Source organism: Corapipo altera, unplaced genomic scaffold (assembly GCF_003945725.1).
Source record: "Corapipo altera isolate COAL_440 unplaced genomic scaffold, ASM394572v1 23b, whole genome shotgun sequence".
NCBI lineage: Eukaryota > Metazoa > Chordata > Aves > Passeriformes > Pipridae > Corapipo > Corapipo altera.
The window spans coordinates 11,679,217-11,699,377 of NW_020884885.1; the positions used below are offsets into that span (position 1 = coordinate 11,679,217).

Below are 20,161 nucleotides of genomic sequence, written 5' to 3' on the forward strand. Positions count from 1 at the left end.
TCAAAGCACACACCCATGGCCAGATACAGCTATATCTATGACCTGTGCTATGCAGAGCTGTGCATATGTACCACACAACAGATCTAATCCTGCAACATTCACAGTTCAGGAGAGTGTTTAAGGCTTTTTTTTTTTTTTAATCGGTGAAAGTATTCAGGAACAGAGGCACTGTGCTAGACAGTAATAATTTGCAAGATCAGGCCATAAATAGGACTCTAGCCCTGCAAACATTTATTCACGTGCCAAGTGTTAAAACTGTGACTAATCTAATTTGAAATCAAGGGGATTACTCATAGTAGTAACGTTAAACTCATACATGTTTGCAGGATCAGGGCCTAAATGATTAATCACCACTGCAGCTAGGCACTATTGGGTACACCATTTATTACTTATGATACTTCAGCACTGTATACACTCAGATCCATCCCAGAGAGTGTGCATTGCTCTACCATAGTGAAGAATGAGAATCATGTTCTGCTTAACGAGGAAGTATGCAACATACCTCGATATTCTCATGCTCCATCTGATTTTTGCAGTACTAATGAACATCCCAGAGGCCCTGGATAAATATCACTTGGGGCAAATTTGGAGTCATTTGAGCAAGAAGTTGCAGATGCGCAGCCTGCCTGAGATGGGCATCTCACACATCCCTTTTTTTCATGTTATGGCTACACGTGTACTGTAGCTGGAACTGTATCTGCAGACTGCTGATGACTCCAAGACTAGCATTGGTGTGCACAGAGGCTCCACTCCTAGTTCTGAGGGATAAATAGGAAAAGAATGAAAGCACGGCCATTATATGAATCATTCATTCATGCATTCATCCATCTTTGTATCACTATTGATGATAGCTATTATTATTATTACTATTAATTTTTAAAAAGAAGTTTTGGTCCTGCTCAGACCGGCATGTTCTTGGATATTAATTTCTGCTGGTGCTCTGCAGTGGTGATGACACTGCTGCAAAAGTGACTGACCTTTGAGCTTGGGTCCCCACATCAGCTTGTGGCAAACTATCAAATCAAAGAAAGTGAGGGGAGGTGCACATGAGCAGTAAGATGTGCTGAAGCAAGAAGGTTTCAAGGCAACTTGCTGGTAAAATAACTAAGTGATCTCAGGTGACATGAGGTGTTGGCTAAACCTGAGCTGCACCCATGCACTATGCAGGGTGACTTCTCTTGACAGCTTTTGGGAACAGAGTGATGTACAAGTTTCTTGTGTTTTACAAGAGCTCCTTTTGTCCAAACCCCACTATCTCTCATTTAAAAACAACATTTGTGAGTTCTCTAAAATAAACAGTCCAATGTTGTTTTAGAAACGTAAGTAGTCAGGAAAAATCAGCAAGGACTAAGTGGAGGAACATAGAAGACAGTTAAAAAAACAGGATTAGGTTACCTGGAACAAGCAAAGTGAATGCAGCCAAAGAAAAACAAGCAATTTGGTCATCTATGCCTGTAAGTCACAGATAAAAAAAATCCTTTTAGCACAGACTGTTCTACAGTTTCTAAATTTTTTACTTTCTGGGGGTGCTTAACAGAGGGAAAGCTTTGGGGCATGTGTGCTGACTGAACAGGGGCAGGCTGGGTTAGTTGGATGCAGAAGGGAGAAGGGTCTGGAGTAGAGCACAGGAAGAAGAGTATAGGACTGGAAAGGCAAAAGCAATTAGAGGGGGAGGCTAGAAGGCAGCAGGAAACAAAGACAAAGGAGTAGAGCTGAGGCCCTAGCCCAAAAGTATGATGAGAGGCCTGGTGGAGAATGAAGACCAGGTAGGCTGTGAGAAGTGTGAGCTAGAAGCATTCTCCTTTTCCCTCTGTGTAAGTACAGTATGTTAGTTAGAGGGGAATTCTGCTTGGCACCAAGCCTGTCTCTGGCCAGAGCCACCTGGAGCTGTGCAGACAGTGTTTTCCTTCATGTGGCTCTTTTGCTTGACCAAGAATGAGCCTCTGAATTTCCAGAGCTCTCAACCTCCTTCTCAAGGGCTTCCCTTCCCCAGGAGCAGCCTGGGGTTGGACCTTGGCTCTTGTTCCCTGTCCTGCCATCCTGCACCTGGTACACTCACACCTCACAGCACTGCCCCGCTCCTTGTTGCCCACAGGTATGTCAAATAACCTCCATGTGAGGAGTGGAAAGGAGAAGGGTAAAGTGTGGGAGGAAACAAGGGAGGACAGCTGCAAACAATGCATGCATGGAGAGGAAGGAGAGCGTGTCAGAAGGTATGGAAGTACAAAGTGTGAGTGTAATGGAGGGGATTTGAGAGGATCTGAAGCACTGTAGGGGAGTAAAAAGAGCCAAAAGGAATGTGGTGGATGAAAGAAAGCAGTGAAAAGAAGTGAGAGAAGCTGAACAGTTGAGCTTGACAAACCAATATCCATACCTCACAGGGCTTTGGAGTGCTTTGTTTCAGGTCTCTTGCTTGTCATATGTGCTCCCTTCACATTTGTCCTCTCCACCTTTCTAAGTGTAGTTATGACTCCAGGCTACTCCAGAGTCCTTCCCCAGCTCCTCTTTGGAGTTTCATGCTTGTACCTGCAAAAACAGGAGCATAAAGAGGGAAGCAGTGTGCAACACAGTGAACCAAATCCAGTGTGGGGATCCAGGCTCTGGATATGGAAAAGGTTGCATTTTTCTGTGGGTGTGTATGTGTGTGTGTGAATTGAAAAATATTTGATATCCCAGAACTTTGCTTAGAGGGAATTAAATTTCCTTAATTTCATTTCAAGAAGTAGAGAAGAAGAGTGAGGGTGAAAGCAAGCAAAGAAGAGACACAATTTTGTTGCACACATTGCTGTTTGCAATGCAACTTCAACTCTGCCCTTTGAGTGCTGTACCACTGCAGGGCCCTCACCCACCATCGCAGGCACACTGGAAACGAGTATGGAGGTCTCTTGGACAGAGTCCAATGTCTCCCTTTCTGTGGTAAAGCACAAGGCAAGGTGACACAAGCAAACAGGTGCAAGCTTGGCTTGGCTTCTGTTCAAGTGCTGAGCCTACATATAAGACACTAAAAGATATCTTGACTTTTTCCCTTTCTATATAGATTCCTTCAGTGAGATGGCCTTGCTCACCTCCCCCAGGGACCAGGAGATCATACCGCTAGGCTGTGGACAATTCCTGCAGCAAGGGATTACTATGGGCACATTGGCTAAATCTCTGTTGGCAAACCAAAAAAACCATGCTCCATCTCTTAACATAGACCTTGCACTGTGTCACGATATCAGCTATTCCAAGCTGCTCCAACAGGTAATCAATACAGCTACAGTCAACACACTCAGAATAGAGGCAGATAAATGTCGGATTTCCAGTTTGTTGTCTGTAATTTTAATAACGACACATCCGAAGAGAGTGCCTCAGGTCTATTTATTAGGCTCCTCACTTTTTGCCATGCCATTTCTAGGAGCTAATGCCAGCAACTCACAGTTAAGATTGTGTTGGGAAGGGATATTTCTTTTGGCATTTCATTGTTGACTTCTTAGACATCTCAGTCTTATGACTACTGGAATTTTCTAGAAGAGCAGGGAGACACCATACCACCTGCGCAGCAACAAATGTTCTGAGCACTAAATAATAGTGAAAAAAAAGCAGTTCAGTGCATAAAGTGCTTTGTGGTTAAGTATAGGAGAGCATGCTGCACACAAAGAGATTGCAGTCTAAATGGGGAACTGTGCAAAAAAGAACAATTAGAAAAGGGGAGGGAGGATGGACAAAGTAAGTTACCAAATTTCATGGTGGGTGGGACAGACACATCTTGCTATTTTCAGCTTTTAAATCAAATTGGCATCCTGTGTTTAAAGACTCGGAACTACTGCAGGAACTTCAGTCCTGGAAAAAGAACCAGGAGATTTTCAGTCTGGATAAGCTTCATGGCACATGGCTTTAGGGATATTACAGGCTACAGGCTACACAGGCATCACAGCACATGAACAAGTGGCTGTGTCTAGCCCCAAGTCACAGGAAGATGTCTTTTTTTTCCCATGCAGGGAAGGGCTACCCTCACAATTTGCAGTCCAAAGGGAAATTTCAGGTCTGCACAGAGTGCAGGAGGATTTATCTGGAATTTAGCAAAAGCAAAATCATGATCAGCTATAGCTCTACCAGAGGCCTGAAAAACTGTAAAGACAACGAGAGGTTAAGGTCCTGCATCCTGCCTAACCAGTCATGTCCCAGGGGCAAGCCAGACTTCCCAAAGTCTTACCCATGCCACACATAAAATGTTGGATGGAGTGGTATTGCTGTCAGCAGCATGAAGTAGTCACAGAGTTTCTGACAGGAGATTCCTATGCAGCAGCCTTGCATGTCACGTCCCAGGCTTTAGAATACTTGAGGCTGGGTTTGTTCCTGCCGATTTCCCCAATAAATGTTATACACACACATCACTGTTGTGTCAGAGCATCTTTCATGACAGAAAGCCCTTTGCATGTTTATTTCTACCTCTCCTGAATTTAGCCAAAATTCTCAGAGAGGCCATTTTGGGCCATCTCATTCAAGAGATAAATCTGTTTCATACTGCAGGTAAATCCAGTCTGCTTCCCCTCTTCTGTTTTATATAAAACCTTGCAGCACTTATGTCTTGCTTGCACCGGTGCAGGGGGAAAGATGGAGATAGGGGGCAACATGATCTTCTGACCTGCATGACTTTTAAAAAGGCTTTTCCTGCCTTTTTAAAATGAGGTGAAGGGGCTTGAAGGCTGAATCATCAAAGTTAAATGGTGGCTGTAGGCTTGGCTCTTCCATGCCTGGTTACTCAAGAAGGTGCTTCCTGGGACACATCAGCTTGTCACTATGGAGTAATCCTGTGCCTCCTCTCTTTGTGCTGTAGGGACAGTGCTGGTACTTTCTTTATCGCCTGGCTTTTCCCCTCCCCTCCCCACCAAAGAAAGGAAAGGGAAGCAGGGAATAATCCGGGGAGTGGGGTGAGACACACCCTCTGCAACCCTGTCCCTTATTTCAGTGCAGTCTGTAGGGACTGGTGGAAGACCGCAGTGTATGCTGGCTAGGCACAGCCTACAGTGAGTGAAGGTCTGACTGCATTGCCCTCACAGCTGGAGGAGAAGGTTTGCAGAAGAAGGAGATGAGCTCGCAGGGCAGGTAAAATGAGGGTTGCCTCCCCATTTCTGATATTTCTCAGGACAATCCTGATCAGTCCTCTTTTGTCAAATTCATCCTTGTCTGAACTCCACTGCGGTCACTGGAATTACAGGTGATGAGCTGCACATTTTGACTCATATACTGGGAAGTTGTAAACTGACTCCCAGTACACCTGACTCCATTTTGGATTGAGAAGATAGGACCCTTAAAAAGCCAACAAACCAAATATTTATTGTGACATGCTCAGACAGAAAAACTTCTGCTCATCTCGTATTTTCTTTTATCCATTGCATTGGGAAATCTGTTTGAAAACAAGACTTCACAGTAGTCTTTAGCAGTTCCTAGTTCCTCTAATTCATCAGAGTACTCACAGACACTGGAGACCATAGCAGGGCTGGGTGCATCCCCAAGGGTCCTGGCTCCCTGTTCAGTGCTTAGCCCCATTTCTCTTCCCTCTACACTGGTTGTCCTTTGGTGAAACTACCCAAGCCCCGAAATAGCGCTGTAGGGCAGGAAGAGACAGCAGTAGCTGGGGAACTTACTGTGGGGAGGATGGGTTCAGCTACACCAGTCTAGGAGATGCAGGTGGATGAAAAGTTTGCTTAGAAATAAATATTCTGTGTGTAAATATCCTTATTAGCCATTAGTCTCTTGTACCATCTCACCTAGTGAAGGAATTAAAAATGTTTGGCAGCTGAATGCATTTGCTACAAAACCTTAAAAAAACCAACAAAGCATCCCCAGAGCCAGCTCGAGCCTGTGACTGTCGCTAACATCCTCCCGGCTTTGGCGTTACCACTGTAATTCCTTTCAGTGGAGTTTGGGAGGAGAATTAGGCTCTCTGACTCTCCCCTCACCAGAGCTCCCTGCTTCAGCAGGAGAGAGGTGCAGAGACACCCCGGATGCATTTTAGGGCCCTGCCACTCCTCCCCATCTCTCTGTTCCCCTGCTCACAAACCCCCCAGCCAAGCTCCCCCGTCACTACCCGTGTGTTCTCCAGTGGCATTAACTTATGCACACACCATTCACCAATTGTTCAGCATTTTTGTCAATGAAGGTACATTTTATGAATTAGAAGAGCACATGCCCCCTTGTGGCTTGACTTCGCTCCCTGCTCCATGCCGCCAGCCCCTTCCGCACCCCAGCGGGGGGACTCCGGCACGGGGAGGCTTCGCTCAAACATGAGTTAAAAATAGCCCACGGCACCCGAAGAGATGGTCGAAGTGTTTGAAGGATGAGCTGGAGGGACAGCATGCACAGAACCCCCCCCCCCCAAAAAAAAAAAAAAAAGGCAGCAGCTTGAGGAGTAGAGGGATATTTATTTCAACAGGGTTTTAAGAAGGGTTTAGCTAATTGAATTGAACTGAAAAGCAAGACAGCTGACATATATGCCGAATGCAGTCCCCTGTTCATCCATGGAGTAGGTACAGCACAGCAAATGGCTTCTGCCTGACCTATATGGCTCAGACACTCGCTAGAGAGCGTGAGTGGAGCTGATTCTTCACAGCCTTTTCTCTCCTCACCCCTTCCAGTCCCTAAAACAGGATTTTCTGGGGTTGGCAATGGTAGCAGTTACAAGAACCAGCTTTTACTGAGCACTGAAATGAACCCCATGACCTAGTCCACAGATCCTGAGAGGATCCGGGTACAACACTTTGATTTGGGAAACACAAGATTAAAGACCAGAGGAGAATAAGCAAGACTGATAGTGCACAAGCCACCTATGGACCTCATTTACAATCAGGGTCACATCCTGCAGTTGTTATTCCTGGCAAAACTCAACGAGACAGAAACCAGAACAAAAAGCCAGCAAGAGGCTTGGCATCACAGGTTGTGGGATTGCCATCTCTGGGATTGTGGCTTGGGTTAGGAACCAGGAATGCCAGGGATCTGATTCCAGCTATCATATCACTCCTTTCCTAGGCAAGTCTCTGTAAAATGAGTATTTAGTTCTCCACCTCCTGGGGGCTATGTGGCTGAATTATTGATGGTAGAAGGTGAAAAGCAATAAACAAGAAATCAACCAAATTGCTAGCATGAGGGAAGAACAGGTATTAATATAATTACAAGAAAAAATAAATAAAATCATTGTTCCTGCAAATGTGGGAAGGAGTGCTGTCTCACGGTTACTGGAAACAGGGAGAGGCAGGACTCCCGGGCTGCAATGCCAGCTTGGGTGCAGCAGCTTGTTAGGCTCGAACTAAGCACTCAGGTCAGTTTGGTCTTTACTTGCAGCTGCACATTCTTTGGTCATGGATTTCCTTGTTATTTTGGGGGCAGCATCTTGCGCTGTGGTGCCCATGGGCAGTACTGTAAAGAGACAGGATGCTACACATAAACACACACGCACTTCTGCATGTGTACATTTGCGACCACTTCCACCATAACTGTCTGTCTACATCATTAAAAACATTCTGGGGTTGATATCTTACCTTCTTGTCCATACACACAAAGACCTTGATCATGATTAAGGCCTCTAAGAACGGACATAATAAGACTTTAAAAATACAAACATTAGTGGGTGTTATGAGTGACCTTTGTTTCCTCTGCCTTAGACAGAAAGCCTTGTTTTTCAGTAAGCCTTACACAGTCTTATATAGCTTGCGGGATTTTTTACTTCATGTGACTGTCAGTTTAAAATACTTGGGTGGAATATTTAACTTGAATGCTTTCCACCTTCTCCTCTTATTCTTTGCATGAAGCAACACAGGTTTCTTCTACTGAGTGAGCAGAGTGTCTCTAATATAAATGGTGGCAGATAAATGTGGAATTGCTGTGTATTCTCCTTCACAGATCTTGGTTCAAAATATTCAGCCAAGAAAGCCCCTTCATACATGGGGAGAGCTAGAGCCAGTAAACTAGATCCTCTCTCTTTCCTCCTCAGTAGTGCAGAAGCAAGAAGTTTGCTAAGATATCTTTCTTGGGGCCAGGGTCCAGCTCCACTGGTTCCCAAAAAGAGAAGGGTAGGCAACACTTGGATAAAAAGTTGTAACCACTACCTTTTCACAGGAACAAATTACCAGGACTGCAACCCAAATTTCACTGATATGCTTTTCAAAGGTGAAACACACAAGCTTCTGCTCAGGAGAAGGCAAAGATGTTTTTGTCTTCCTAGATTTGGAGCTCCTGTTAGAGATGTCTGAAGGGTTAGTCCAGTTAGCAAAAATATCCTCAGGATACAATATAGCCCAAAATATCTTTGATTCTCCATGCTACAAAGAGGTAACTCCACTAAGTTCCTTGTGTCATGTCCACCCAGTCCCCATCAGACAGACCTGATGCAATAAGAGCTGGGGGCGCTCACGGCTAACCCCGAAGGGCACTGGAAGCCCCCACCATCACTTGTTGTTCGCTGGGGAGTGGTCTAGTCCTGCTGCTGTTGGCCACCACCACTTCCCAGTGCAGTTCAGAGGGTGCTTGTTCTTCCTCACCACATTTGCTCTGGTGTGGAGTAGGGACTTGGTCCCCTCTTTGTCTCACCTGGGATGGCTGAGATGAGAGTCCTTGCCTCCTCATGCTGGGGGGAGCTCCGAAGAGGAAATTTGTTTTCCCCTTCCCATGTCTCTGGCACACCTGGTAGTGCTTGAGGGGGGTGAAGCTCTTCAGGTCTTTGCATTGATGCAGCCTTAAACAGGGAGTGGGAGGAAGATGGCTGGTGATGGGCTGCAGAGCTCTTCGTACTGACGTTATTTCTGCATGATAGAAATTATGAATCCAGGTGGTTCATTCATTTTGGACCCAGCATTGGACAAGTGGATGGTAAGAAAATGCCGCATAAACTGGGCAAGGGTACAGATACAGAGAATAAAACTATCCTATCTGTTACCCTGGTGTAAACCCCAGTGGGGTTGGAGCAGTCATATTGCCAGAGGTACTTCAGCCCACTGACAGCCACAGCTGTATTTCGTATTTTACCTCCCCTCCTTTTCAGCATCTTGTCACAGTGGGGATGTGACTGTCGGAGTCAGGCGGGGTAGGCAGCCTGCCACGGCTCGGGAATGGAGGTGGGCAGGGGCACCAAAAGTCGGAGCCAGTGGTGGGGGAGTGGGCTGCAGCGAGGGGGCTGCGACGTGGAGCATTTCCTGCCCCGCTGCCGGGTAACTACATTTACCTTGGGGATGCCTGGGTTTGTAACGGGGTTGTTTGGAGCTTATTCGCCCCCCAGCACGTAGGACTTATGCGCCTGTATTTAAAAATAGGCTCGAGCTCGGCAGGCCCCCGGTGCTGGGGAGGAGGGCAGAGGCTGAGGCCGCCCCAGCCCGCGTGGTGCCGCAGGGGCGCGGAGGGGAGCGTGCCGCTGATGTAACCGCGTGTGTCCCGGGGATGGGTGGGATGTGCTCTAGCACCGTGCTGGTTCTATGTGCGGGGCTCACGTGGAGCCACTCCCGCAAGGTGGTGGTGTGGGGGTGCGTGGGGCATGAGGAGGCGGGGGGGCTGCCAGAGAGGCCAGCCCGGCTCTGCCTCCCCCGGAGGGAGCACGGGGTGGGAGTATGGCTAAGCTGCGCTGAATCCCCTTTAAAAATCTGCAGTTCGGTGCCTTACTGGGTTTTATTTCTCTCTCCTGTTCCTCTCTCGCCCTGGAGTTCTGTAGTAGCCCTGAATTAGCATGTCACGTGTATGGCATGTGGAAATGAATCAGGGGCATGTGAGGAGGAGGAGGACGCCTGTGTCTGTGTTTGCATCCAAGGATCTCCTCTCACTCTGTGTTTGCGTAGGTGTCTAGCTCCCTTCTCCCCCCTCCCATCCCTGCCTGCCTCTCTCTCCCTGCCTCCCTCTCATCCCTCCATCTGGCCAGCCCAGCTCTCCCTGCCAGCTCAAGCAATACCTCAAGCAGAAACTGCAGCTTATTCCCTGCACCCCGTTAGAAAAATAGGGTGGCCTTAGGCTCTGGACATGTACTAAAGGGAGAGCATGCCACACACACTCCCAAATGAGAGCTCCCTTTCCCGCTCTCCCCCTTCCCTGGATTTTTGCTCCTTAGTCAGCTCCTCAAGCCCTGCAGACTGCACCAAGGGCAAGCTTATTAACGCTAACAACAACAGAACACAGCCACAGAGCCCCAGAGCTGCCTCTGTTAGTGGGTAGGTTGCCTTCACCCCCTTTTAGGGAACTGCCACCAGCACATGTCTGCACATAAAACCAGGCATGAATCAAATCCACCCACGGGCAGGGGTGGGAAAATGTCCCCCGTGGGGCACAGGAAGCAGGCAGGACCCCCAGGGAGAGGGGCCAGGCACGGTGCGGGAAGCAAAGGCTCAGTGAGAGCTGAGGGGGCTGTAGAGGAGGCACTGAGACCCTCTTGGGGTGTTTCCACACACTTGTCATGGTTCTGCCTGTCTGCTGCAGCCAAGGTCAGAGCCTGCCACCCTAGAACAGCGATGATGCTGGGGAAGGGATGGGGAGCACACCCTAAACCCAGTCCCCGGTGGCAACAGGCCACATAAGCCCAGCGTTCCTCAGTCCCGGTTATGACTCTCGCTGGACTAGTTGCCCCCTCCCCATGGGTCAAACTCCAGTACTACTCTTTTTTTAGATGCTCCTGCTGTACTGAGTGAGATGGGCTGTTTCTGCACTCCCCAAAACCCACTTCCCAAGAGGCAGGTTTTGCTCTGACCAGCTCCCAAGTACTCCCTGATCCCAGGTAAGGGTTGACCCAATATGATTTAATTCAAAGCCCCCATTCTATCCAAGAAATAGCTACCTGACACATCCCTCCTCAAATCTCTCTCGAAACAATTTTTGATGTTTCCAGTTTCCATTCCCTGACAAGCACCTGACACAGCTCCCCTGGTTCACCTGCACCCTGCTCCTCTCCACCTTGCATGCCATAGTCCCCACTTTGCATACAACCTTTGGTTCACTCCCTCCCCTCCTTGACTTCCAGGCTTTCACCTGCCCTCCTCTCCTTGCCCGGGGCCCCGTGCCCTGCCCTGCCCCATGGCCTGCCCCATCCTGTTTCCCCCGGGGGCTGGGGACTGCTGCTGCTGCTGCTGGCAAGGTGCAGCCTAGTGTGGTGAGAGGCTATAAATAGCTCAGTAAGCTCCACTCTCATTGACACCGTTTGGACAGAGGATGGAAAAATAAACAAAGGAAACTCCAGGCTCTAAGCAGCAGATACATTCCTCGTGCTAAATAATGACAGATTTTCCTCCAAGGTGTGTGGGTAATATACAGATTGGTATTGGGAGATGGCAGAGGGAGCAGAAATCAAAACAAATTATACACACCCAGTGCATGTCAATATTTTGGTCCCTCTCATTCTGCCCTGTAGTAGTTAAGCACACGCAGATTGCCTATATTTAGAAAAGGGTATATTTTTAAATACTCCGAGATGGAGATTGTTTCCATTAATAATGAGGGAGCACATTGGAGGAGGCAGACCTGGCGAGGAGCTGTCCAATGTTGCTTTAGTGACATATAGAGGTCTGAGAGATAAAGGACAGGACAGGAGCAGAACAAATATTTTGAAATCAAGCAGTGATTACCCTGAAGTTTGCAGTTGTGTTGCTATTTTTACACAGGGGGCTGTTTGCACTGGGAGATTATTCACAGTTCCCTGGTGCAGAGACTCAGGCAGTGGGAGAAGAATTATATTATCAGGGGTTTATTTTATTTTGTGCCTTTTTTTTTTTTTAATTGAGGACAGAACATACACTGCAGCAGAAAGGTTCAGCTTAGAATGGCTGAAAGAAGGGATGGACACAGAAAAAAAGTAGCATTTATTACTCAATTCTGGGATGATAACTCAGCCTGGCTTAGGAAGGGCAGTGTCTGCATTTTAACAAAATACTTTCCCCCCCCCCCCCTCCATTCTGTCATTCCCAAAATAGCCTCTCCCAATCTCAGTATTCCTACAGGGATATTAATAGTGAATTTTCATTTATGTTATGGGAGGAGGTAAACAACCAAATAAGATCTGCACCATAACATGTGAGGAGCTAAACATGCTGGGTATTAAGAGACTGCCCAAGGAGCTTAATATGTGAAAAGAGAAGAAAAAGTAAATAATAAATACAAAAGGAAAAACCCCTTTGCACTTACTTATAGCTGGGTAAGTGAAAGTTGAGTGACTCACCCAAGGCTATAGAGGTAGTGTGTGGCATTGTTGGGACACAAAGCTAGTTTTTCCATCTTAGGGCAACACCCTTCATATGATCAAGCAGGTGCTTCATTTTTTTTCTCCTAAATGTTTCTGCCTGGCTATTTCCAGACAGAATGGTTTACAGAAGCAGAAATCCCAGTAATTTTCCTATTACTCTCTCATAAAGGGATACCTATCAGTCAGAGCTGCCTTCCCCATCTGATGTCCAGCATGGTGTGGAGGAGACAGCCCCAGCAGCCCTCCCGACTGTAACCCTTCCATGCTGCGGTCACTCCTGTGCTCAGTCTGGCTGTAGCTCCAGCAGCCCGATGAGTGGGCCTGGGATGGCAGATGCCTGCGGTCATGCTGGTACCACCCAGCCCTGGTGCTGGTAGGGCTGCCTGGTGGGGTGTCCCTCTGTACCCTGCTGAGCTGAGTCAACCCTAGCCCAAAGCTCTCTCACTCCTGAGGAGGAGAGGGCAGAGAAGGCTCTAGCATAGCTTTTCCGACACCTGGTGTGGGGAGCTTTAGCTCTTCCCCTGGAGGGCTGTCCCGGTGACACTGGGGAATCCATTCCTGAAGGGCCATGACCCGTCTCCCAACCCCACCTCCCCGTCAGGGTTCAGCCCCTCTCCCCAGGCACAACAGGCAGGGAAAGTCATCTTCCTCTGTGGCCTCCTAGGAGGAAGTTGGTCTTCACCACCTATGGCAGTTACCTAGTTATTGGATATGCTCATGCAAATGCACCCCAATCTCCCAGGAAAACCCATTCAGGCACCAAGTTTTTCCCAAACTTGTGTGCAGAGAGAACAGTCATGGCCTGACAGGTAGAAAAGCATTGGGAACAGATGCTCCTCAGGCTTTCTCTTGCTTCTGTCATGGCCTGACCTGGGTAAGTCATGCTACCTCACCCAGCAGGAGTAGCTGGGTTAGTCACAAGGTGAGATAAATCAATGACTTGTAAATGGTTCTGAACTCTTGGAGTAAATGAAAATTAGGTGATGGAAGATGCTGGAAAGTTTGTGAATGTGGGAGAGCTCCCAATCAGAGTCTTTTTTAACCTGTCCTGCGCATACACATGCCACACCGCTGGGAAAGGACAAAGCCCTTGTCCTTCCCCAGCTAGTCTTTACCAACTTCAGGGTGCAACTCAAGCTGTCATCTCACTGATGAGGACCATGGTGGTTTTTTTGCTTTTGTTATTTTTTATCTTGGAGTGTTCAGCCCACATATTTGAGCTTTTCCCTCACAACTTTCTTACAAACAGATATAGTGAGAGGCAACAAACTGAGCTGCCTCCTTTCTCCAGAGGGAGAGGAGTGGATAGAGGTGGGCATTTCAGACTAAGCCTACTACACTTGCTGAAAAAATTTCCCTTTAAATATATGTGTGGAGTTCAAATCTATCTTCAGCTAAACCTTTGAATGAAAAATAAGTTGACAGCCTCATTCCACCCATCTGATGCTCAGGCGGCACACCCTACACGGATGAGCTGGGGATTTGGGGGAGAAGCAGTGGAGGGATTCCCATTAAGGAAACCCCGCTCACTGTCTGCTTGGGTAAGATGCGGGGGAAGGCTCCTCTGCTTCCCAGCGATATGAACATGAGATCAGTTGCCTCATGGTTGCATAACTCCCTCACTCATTTAGGAATTCATGTGTTATTCCCATTTAGAGCCACTAAGAAGAGACTTGATCTTTTGGGGGATAGGGGCTGAGAAGTGCAGCTGAGCCATGTAGTTGGACTGTGTTCCCAACCATCCATCTGGCACTTCATGGAAACTCTTCTCTCTTCCAGGTTTCCTCTTCTAGGGAAATGGCTGCTTCCCCTGAGCCTGGGGGTGGGAGTGAGTTAGCAAGTGTGCTGTGTGAGCCCCTCTGGGAAATGGGGCCACAACACAGGAACTGGATAGATTTGACTTTTTAGCACAACATGGCTGCAATGTCAGCACACTGGTAAAGAGTGATGCAGCGTAGAAGACCAGCTATTTCTGGAAAACTAATCTTGCCCTTCCAACCTCCCTCTAGTCTGCTCCTTGGCAACAGAGGGTGGGATGAGATGGACCTAGTTTTATAGTATGGCAGTTTATCAACATTTGCAGTTGTGCTACATTTGTATCTACACAATCAGAGCTTTGGAAGTACACTAATTTACTACAAGCTCTCTTCCCAAACCAAAATAGGCTCTTGCCTCCTCTTTATGTTTTAGTTGTGATGGCTCATCAAGCTAATGGTGGTGCAGACTGCTCTAAGGGAGTTGTCACAGAGTGGCAGAGCTGGAAGGCACCTGTATTGCTTTATCTAATCTATCCGTCTAGCTGGAGCAGAGTCAACCATAACCAACGTCATTCCAGACAGATGCCAATTCAACCTTTTTAAAGGCTTTGCCAATATCCATTATCCCACAACCTCCTTTTCACAGAGGACCTCCTTGTGCTGCAGGGAGCAAGTGTAATGGTTCAGGACTGGCCACACTCATGTCCTCAAATGGAGAATCTGGTTGGGCCTGGCCAAGGTCCATGGTCACACCACATAAAGTGGACTTCCATGCATTGGATTGTTAATCCTGGCAGGCAACAACCAGCTTCCATGTTAGCCCAGATTCATTAAAGCAAGTGTAGGTTGAACCTGCACCACAGAGCTGTTAGTGTTGTGGGCAATATAACTACAACGAGAGGAAAAGACACAGGTACCTATATTACTTCTTTTGAAAGCTCTCTTGGAATCATGAAAACAAAATGGGGGTGTAAAGGCGCTGAAGAGAAATACAGCTATGGAAGACAGCTCCAAGGAAGACTTGCAATAGAGTGTTGAGGTATAGGATGACTCTTAGCAAGCACCAGGACTAAGATTTCTGTTGGCCTTGATGACAATAAGCCTCTAGCTGACAATGCAGGCTGCTGTCATGCTCTGATATAGCTACAGGGACAGTGGCACCATGCCAGCTGGGTGTTTTATTCATACGTTGCTACTTCTATAAAGATAGGCTCAAGTGACTCATATGTCACTGACCACATACCACGCATTTAAAGTAATTGTCATGGATTTGATTTCTGGGGGTTAGGTTGTTGTTGTTTTCTTTCTTCCTTTTTTTTTTTTTTTTTTAATATTAATTCCGTTCCCTCTACTCTCATCAATTTAATTACAGCTATGTAATCTGTAGATCTGTAAGGCTCTAGCATGAGGTCTCTGGCTATCAAGTTTCCATATTCACAATTAGCAAATGGAGACAAGAAGAGCAGCACTGGAAGAAAGGGTTTTAATTTAAGATCCTTAAGAGGATCTGTGATCCTGTTGTCTCATCACTAATAGGAGGGATATGGATGAGGAAGGTTTTAGGTTTCAAGCCCAAGTTTCAGGACACTTAAACCAGTATGAAAACCAGACTTTGTCGGACTTTCTAGAGGTAGAAAAATGGTAAGAATTAGGAGCATTTTAAGTCACCTTCTGTAGTGTTCAAGAAACACTGAAAAACACTGATGTCTTGTTGATCTTAACTGAGAAGTTCTCATTTCCTGTCAAATGTCGCTGAACACTGACCTTCAAGCAACACAAGCCTGAAATTACTGAAATTAATTTCTTCACATTCTGATTATCAGCAAATGCTTTCTCCCTCTTTTCTCACCCATATCATGTCATAATACCATCACAGACATCTGTCTTGAACTTTGCACTTGCTCCTATACAGATCCTCACAGAGGGCAAGGGCCGTAGGCATGGTTAAGTGGAAGACAAGAGCCTCAGAAAAATACAGCATGTCACCTATGGCACTTCCCCCAGTACTTCCTACACTACACTGAGGTGTGGAGAGTGCAAGCACATTAAATACAGGGCATACTGATTAGCAACTTCATCCAGAAACTTGCTGACATGCTTTTGAGTTCAATATTGATCTATCATACTTTCCATGCCATGTATGAAATGGTATGTCTCATACTACACTCCTGCAATGGCACTAAGGCATGTTCAACATAGTGTTGTCTCATTTTAGGATGAACTCCAAGTATAGATTCAGAATGGTACCAACCCAGAATTAAGAAAAGTAGAGGTGGTGTTTTGGGAAAAGATTTCAATTAAGTGATTGGATACAACTCATGAACATTTTCCATTTTTAGAACAGATATGCAGACATGAGGAATTCCCTACCATAAATCCCTTCTTCTCCCCTTTCTTTTGAGTGAATTTTTTTTTGTGATTTTGTCAAAGGGCAGTAGAGTGAAAGGTAGTAAATATTTTACACTTATTTCTCAAGGAAAACACTGTACCTGTTAAGACATACCCATCTCCAAGGATCTTGCCTCTGTCAGAGGATTTTCACTGGCATCTCAGATGCTATGGAGCATCTTGCTCATGCCCTGTGCTGTACCACAGCAATGGGTTGTCAGGAAAAGAGAGAGCTGATGTCTACACACCTTCCTTGCAGACAACCAGTCAGGCACCCCAAGATGGTAGTTGTGTCCAGTCAGACCTGAAAGTAAAAAATGAGATAATTCAAAATTTGCAGCTTACGGTGAGAAGGACAAGCATATATAGGCGATGCTATGCTTTAATAATCACATTGGAAAAATTCTACACTGTTCTGAACTGTTCTTGCTGCAGCCACAACTGAGACCTTCTATGGGCTGTATCCCTGTGCAGGTGGTCTCATGGTGAGACTTCGAATTGCCCACAGATGCAGGGAAAAAAGAAATGGAATAAGAGCATGTGGTACATCAGGAAAAACATCAGACCTTCTCACTGTGCTTAAACATGGGACAGATGCAGTACCTGAAGCAAGTAATTTCTGTGTAATTCCCCCTCAGTGATGATGTTCCATTATAGAAATGAAGGATAATGCAGATAGCCAGAAGCATGAATCTCCTGGTCCAGCATTGTAAATGGCAGTCTCCTAAAAAGGCAGGTGAAGGTCTGGAGGCTTGCAGCCTACATGTCCCTCCACCCTAATGTGGTATCAAAGATGACAAGAAGATGGAGGATGCTGTTGCATGTTTGATACTGCAGTGGTTTGGCACTGCAGGTTTGGGAAAAGAAGGAAACCTGACTTGAAGGTTAAAGTCAAAACTGAGAATCCCACCTCCTAATTTCTTTTCCAGGAATTGTCTGTTAGGTGGCTTTACACAAGTCCCCCCTGTGGTTCACTGCCCCTCTTTTTATAAGAGGGTTAGTTACTCCAGCTGTCTCCTAGGTGGGTGTACCTGAGGCTGAGTGAAGCAGTGGCTGCAAAGGGCTTTAGGAACCTCAGTTAAGGCATGAGGGTAGCAAAATATTAATCGTTTGGTAGTAGACATGCAACAGACTCCCTTCTGGATATTTACTAGGAAAGCAAAGGGGAAAATGACTCCTAGAGCTTCTCCTTGTTGTTTTCCTTTAGACTTCTGCTGCCTGTATCATGTTTCTGCTTCACAAGGGAAATTTCTTCGGATCTGTCATACAGGCAGAAAACTCCTGGACCAGGATTGTGGGGTTTTTTTTTGGGTGGAGACAACTGCAGATAGGTATTAAGCCTGTACATTTTAATTTCCCTATCTGGCTAAATTGAATACATATATAGCACACAAAATGTGCTGCAAAGTAGAAACTAGAAGGCTGGCTTTGTTGGGCAGGAGAGAGTTAATCCCTATGGGGTGCTCATGTACGTCAGAGCAGGTTCCTGTCTGTGCAGTGCTCAGCTAGGATTGAGAGCTTTTGTTCCTTGTTGTTTTTCATGATTTCTTTGCATTTAATAGTGTTTGGATTTTTAAAAATACATTTTAAAGAGCATTTCAAGCTGGCAAATCAGGGGGGGGGCAGTCTGAGAACCCTGTACACCGCAGTCCCCTAAGATATTAAAGAACATCACAGACGCAGGCAGGACAATTCCCCACCATGGCCATGGCTTGCCTTTAGTGCCTGTGCCACACCCTGCAGGGGCAAGGTTCCAGTTCATCTCCCATCACCTTCCAGGAGTCTGAGCAGGGACTAACAAACGGTGGTGGGACTAGGGGTGGTGATGCTTGCACCACCTCTCCAGCTCTGTCGTCCCTGTAGGTCTTCAAACAGGGAGCTGTTACCTGTCTCAGCGGGACTGTGACCATCAGATGAGAAACCCCAATGTTTCACTCCCAGGTTCTGAGTCAAGCCCAGCTCTAAGCATGACTCTCCTGTTTGATTTTTGACTGAATTTGAAACAGTTTGGAAGAAAGTGGTGTCATCGTTCTCCGAGCATGAATCCAGCCCGAAAGGTTTGAAACTGACAGAGCCTGAGGTGGTTTCTGTTCTGAATTGCAGACGTCTCAGGACAGATGCAGTGCTGGATAACAATGTCTCTGCCCCCTCCAGAGGCAGGAAAGGTGAGCAGGGAACTCCCTGCCAGTGGGCTGTCCCCTGGGCTCTGGGAAGAGAGGCTGATGTGAGAAGCTGGAGGGCACGCAGAGGTGAGGGACTGAGCTGGTAAAGGAGCTGGGGAGGGTCAGCTTGAAAGCAACGATCGTGACATTCGTGAAATATATAAAGATTAGCCCAGCTGTGACTAAAGTTTTGGTCAAAAAAACAACCTACAGTGAAAGGAGATGGAATCGCAAACCGCAGCCCAAAGGGCGGATCAGCGTGAGGCTGCACAAAGGAGCGTTCCGTGGGCTGGTGGGATCGCTCGGAGAAACCTCCCGATAGGCAAACCCTTCCCTTACAGTATCTAGAGCTGAGGCGGGTAAACCCTCAGAAATGCAGTGCTGGGCACCACCTGCCCAGGAGGGGATCGCCGGTAACACCGCTCCGCCCCCGCGTTTCCACTCCCGGCACCCGCATCCCTCGGGTTTCAGAGTGTGTGGGCGGGAGGGAAGGTTCCCCCCTCAGCCCCCGGGGCGCTGCGGTGCCAACGGGGGAGCCGGGCCGCCCCCGGGGCCGTTCTCCGGGCGGGGATCCGGGAACGACCGGGAGGTTTCGCCGCAGCCGGAGCTGTCCCCGGGGCCGGGGGGTTCCAGCGGGGCCGCCAGGGAAGTGCGGGCGGCCCCGCGCAGAGGGGCGCTCAGAAACACCCCCGCAAAGCCTGCTGCTCCTACAGCGCTGCCACGGGGGCTTCCACTGCCAAAAAGGCCACAACTCCCCAGCCACCTCTCACCCCGTCCCAACAGACGAGCCCGGGCCGAGGCCGCACCTCGGGCAGGGAGGGGAGCGCGGGCCGCGCCGCTCTCCGGGGGCAGCGCCCTCCCGGCTGCGCTGTGGGCCCGGGTGAGGCCCCCTGGGTGGCCGCAGGGGTGACATCGCCAGGCCCGGGACCGCGCTCCGTGCGGGGGCAGAACGCGGCGGGGGAGCCCCGACGGGAGCCCCGGTCCCGCCGCGGCGGCGGGCGCTGCCCCGCCCGGCCGGCCCGGCCCTTGCAAGCCGGGCTGCGGCTGCCACCTGCCGGCAGAGAGGGGAAATGCGCCTCCCGCCGCCCCCGACCCTTCCCGGGCTTCTCTCGCCGCCCCGGACCCTGCCCAGGGTTTCCCCGCCCGGGCCGCCGAGATGCGGCGGGAGCAGCTTTTGTGTCTGGCGGCGAAAGGTGCCGGCTCCAACCCCTCCCTGGACGGGGACAGACTGGGACATCCGTGGCACGGACACCCCTTTCCCCTCCCAGCATGAAAGGCTCCTGCCCAAGACGTGAGTTCATCACGAAACTGGGGACACTGGAGAATCGGCGTTGCCTTTGCCGAGTTGCCCAGTGTTCACGGCACACACACGCCCCACTGGCAAAGCCTGTCCGGGAAAGGAATATAGAAGACAGAGAGGTGCCATGAATCAGCAGCGAGGGGCTCGATACCGGGCCTCCTGGGAGGGCAGGAAGTGTGTTGTGGGGGTACCCAGGAGGCTCCAGCGCTGCAGGTGTGTAGGCACAAAACTGCACTACTAGGGATTCACGGGGCCAAAGCTGGCACATGGAGACAGGCAGAACAAAAACTGGGACCTGGGAAAGTCATTCTGTCAGTGGAAGACCAAGGCTGTGGTGGTAGAGGAGGGGGACAGGTAGCACAACTACAGC

General features: G+C 48.3%; 1 long non-coding RNA gene across 1 annotated transcript; it reads right to left on the reverse strand.

Annotated features, from left to right (window-relative positions):
* Positions 1 to 265: 265 nt before the first annotated feature.
* LOC113946695 lies at positions 266 to 19,384 on the reverse strand. The gene is made up of 5 exons (XR_003527520.1): positions 19,298 to 19,384; positions 16,445 to 16,633; positions 2,375 to 2,526; positions 1,396 to 1,452; positions 266 to 758 (listed from the first exon to the last, which is right to left on the reverse strand). It is a non-coding gene; the product is annotated as an uncharacterized LOC113946695 (long non-coding RNA).
* Positions 19,385 to 20,161: the final 777 nt, after the last annotated feature.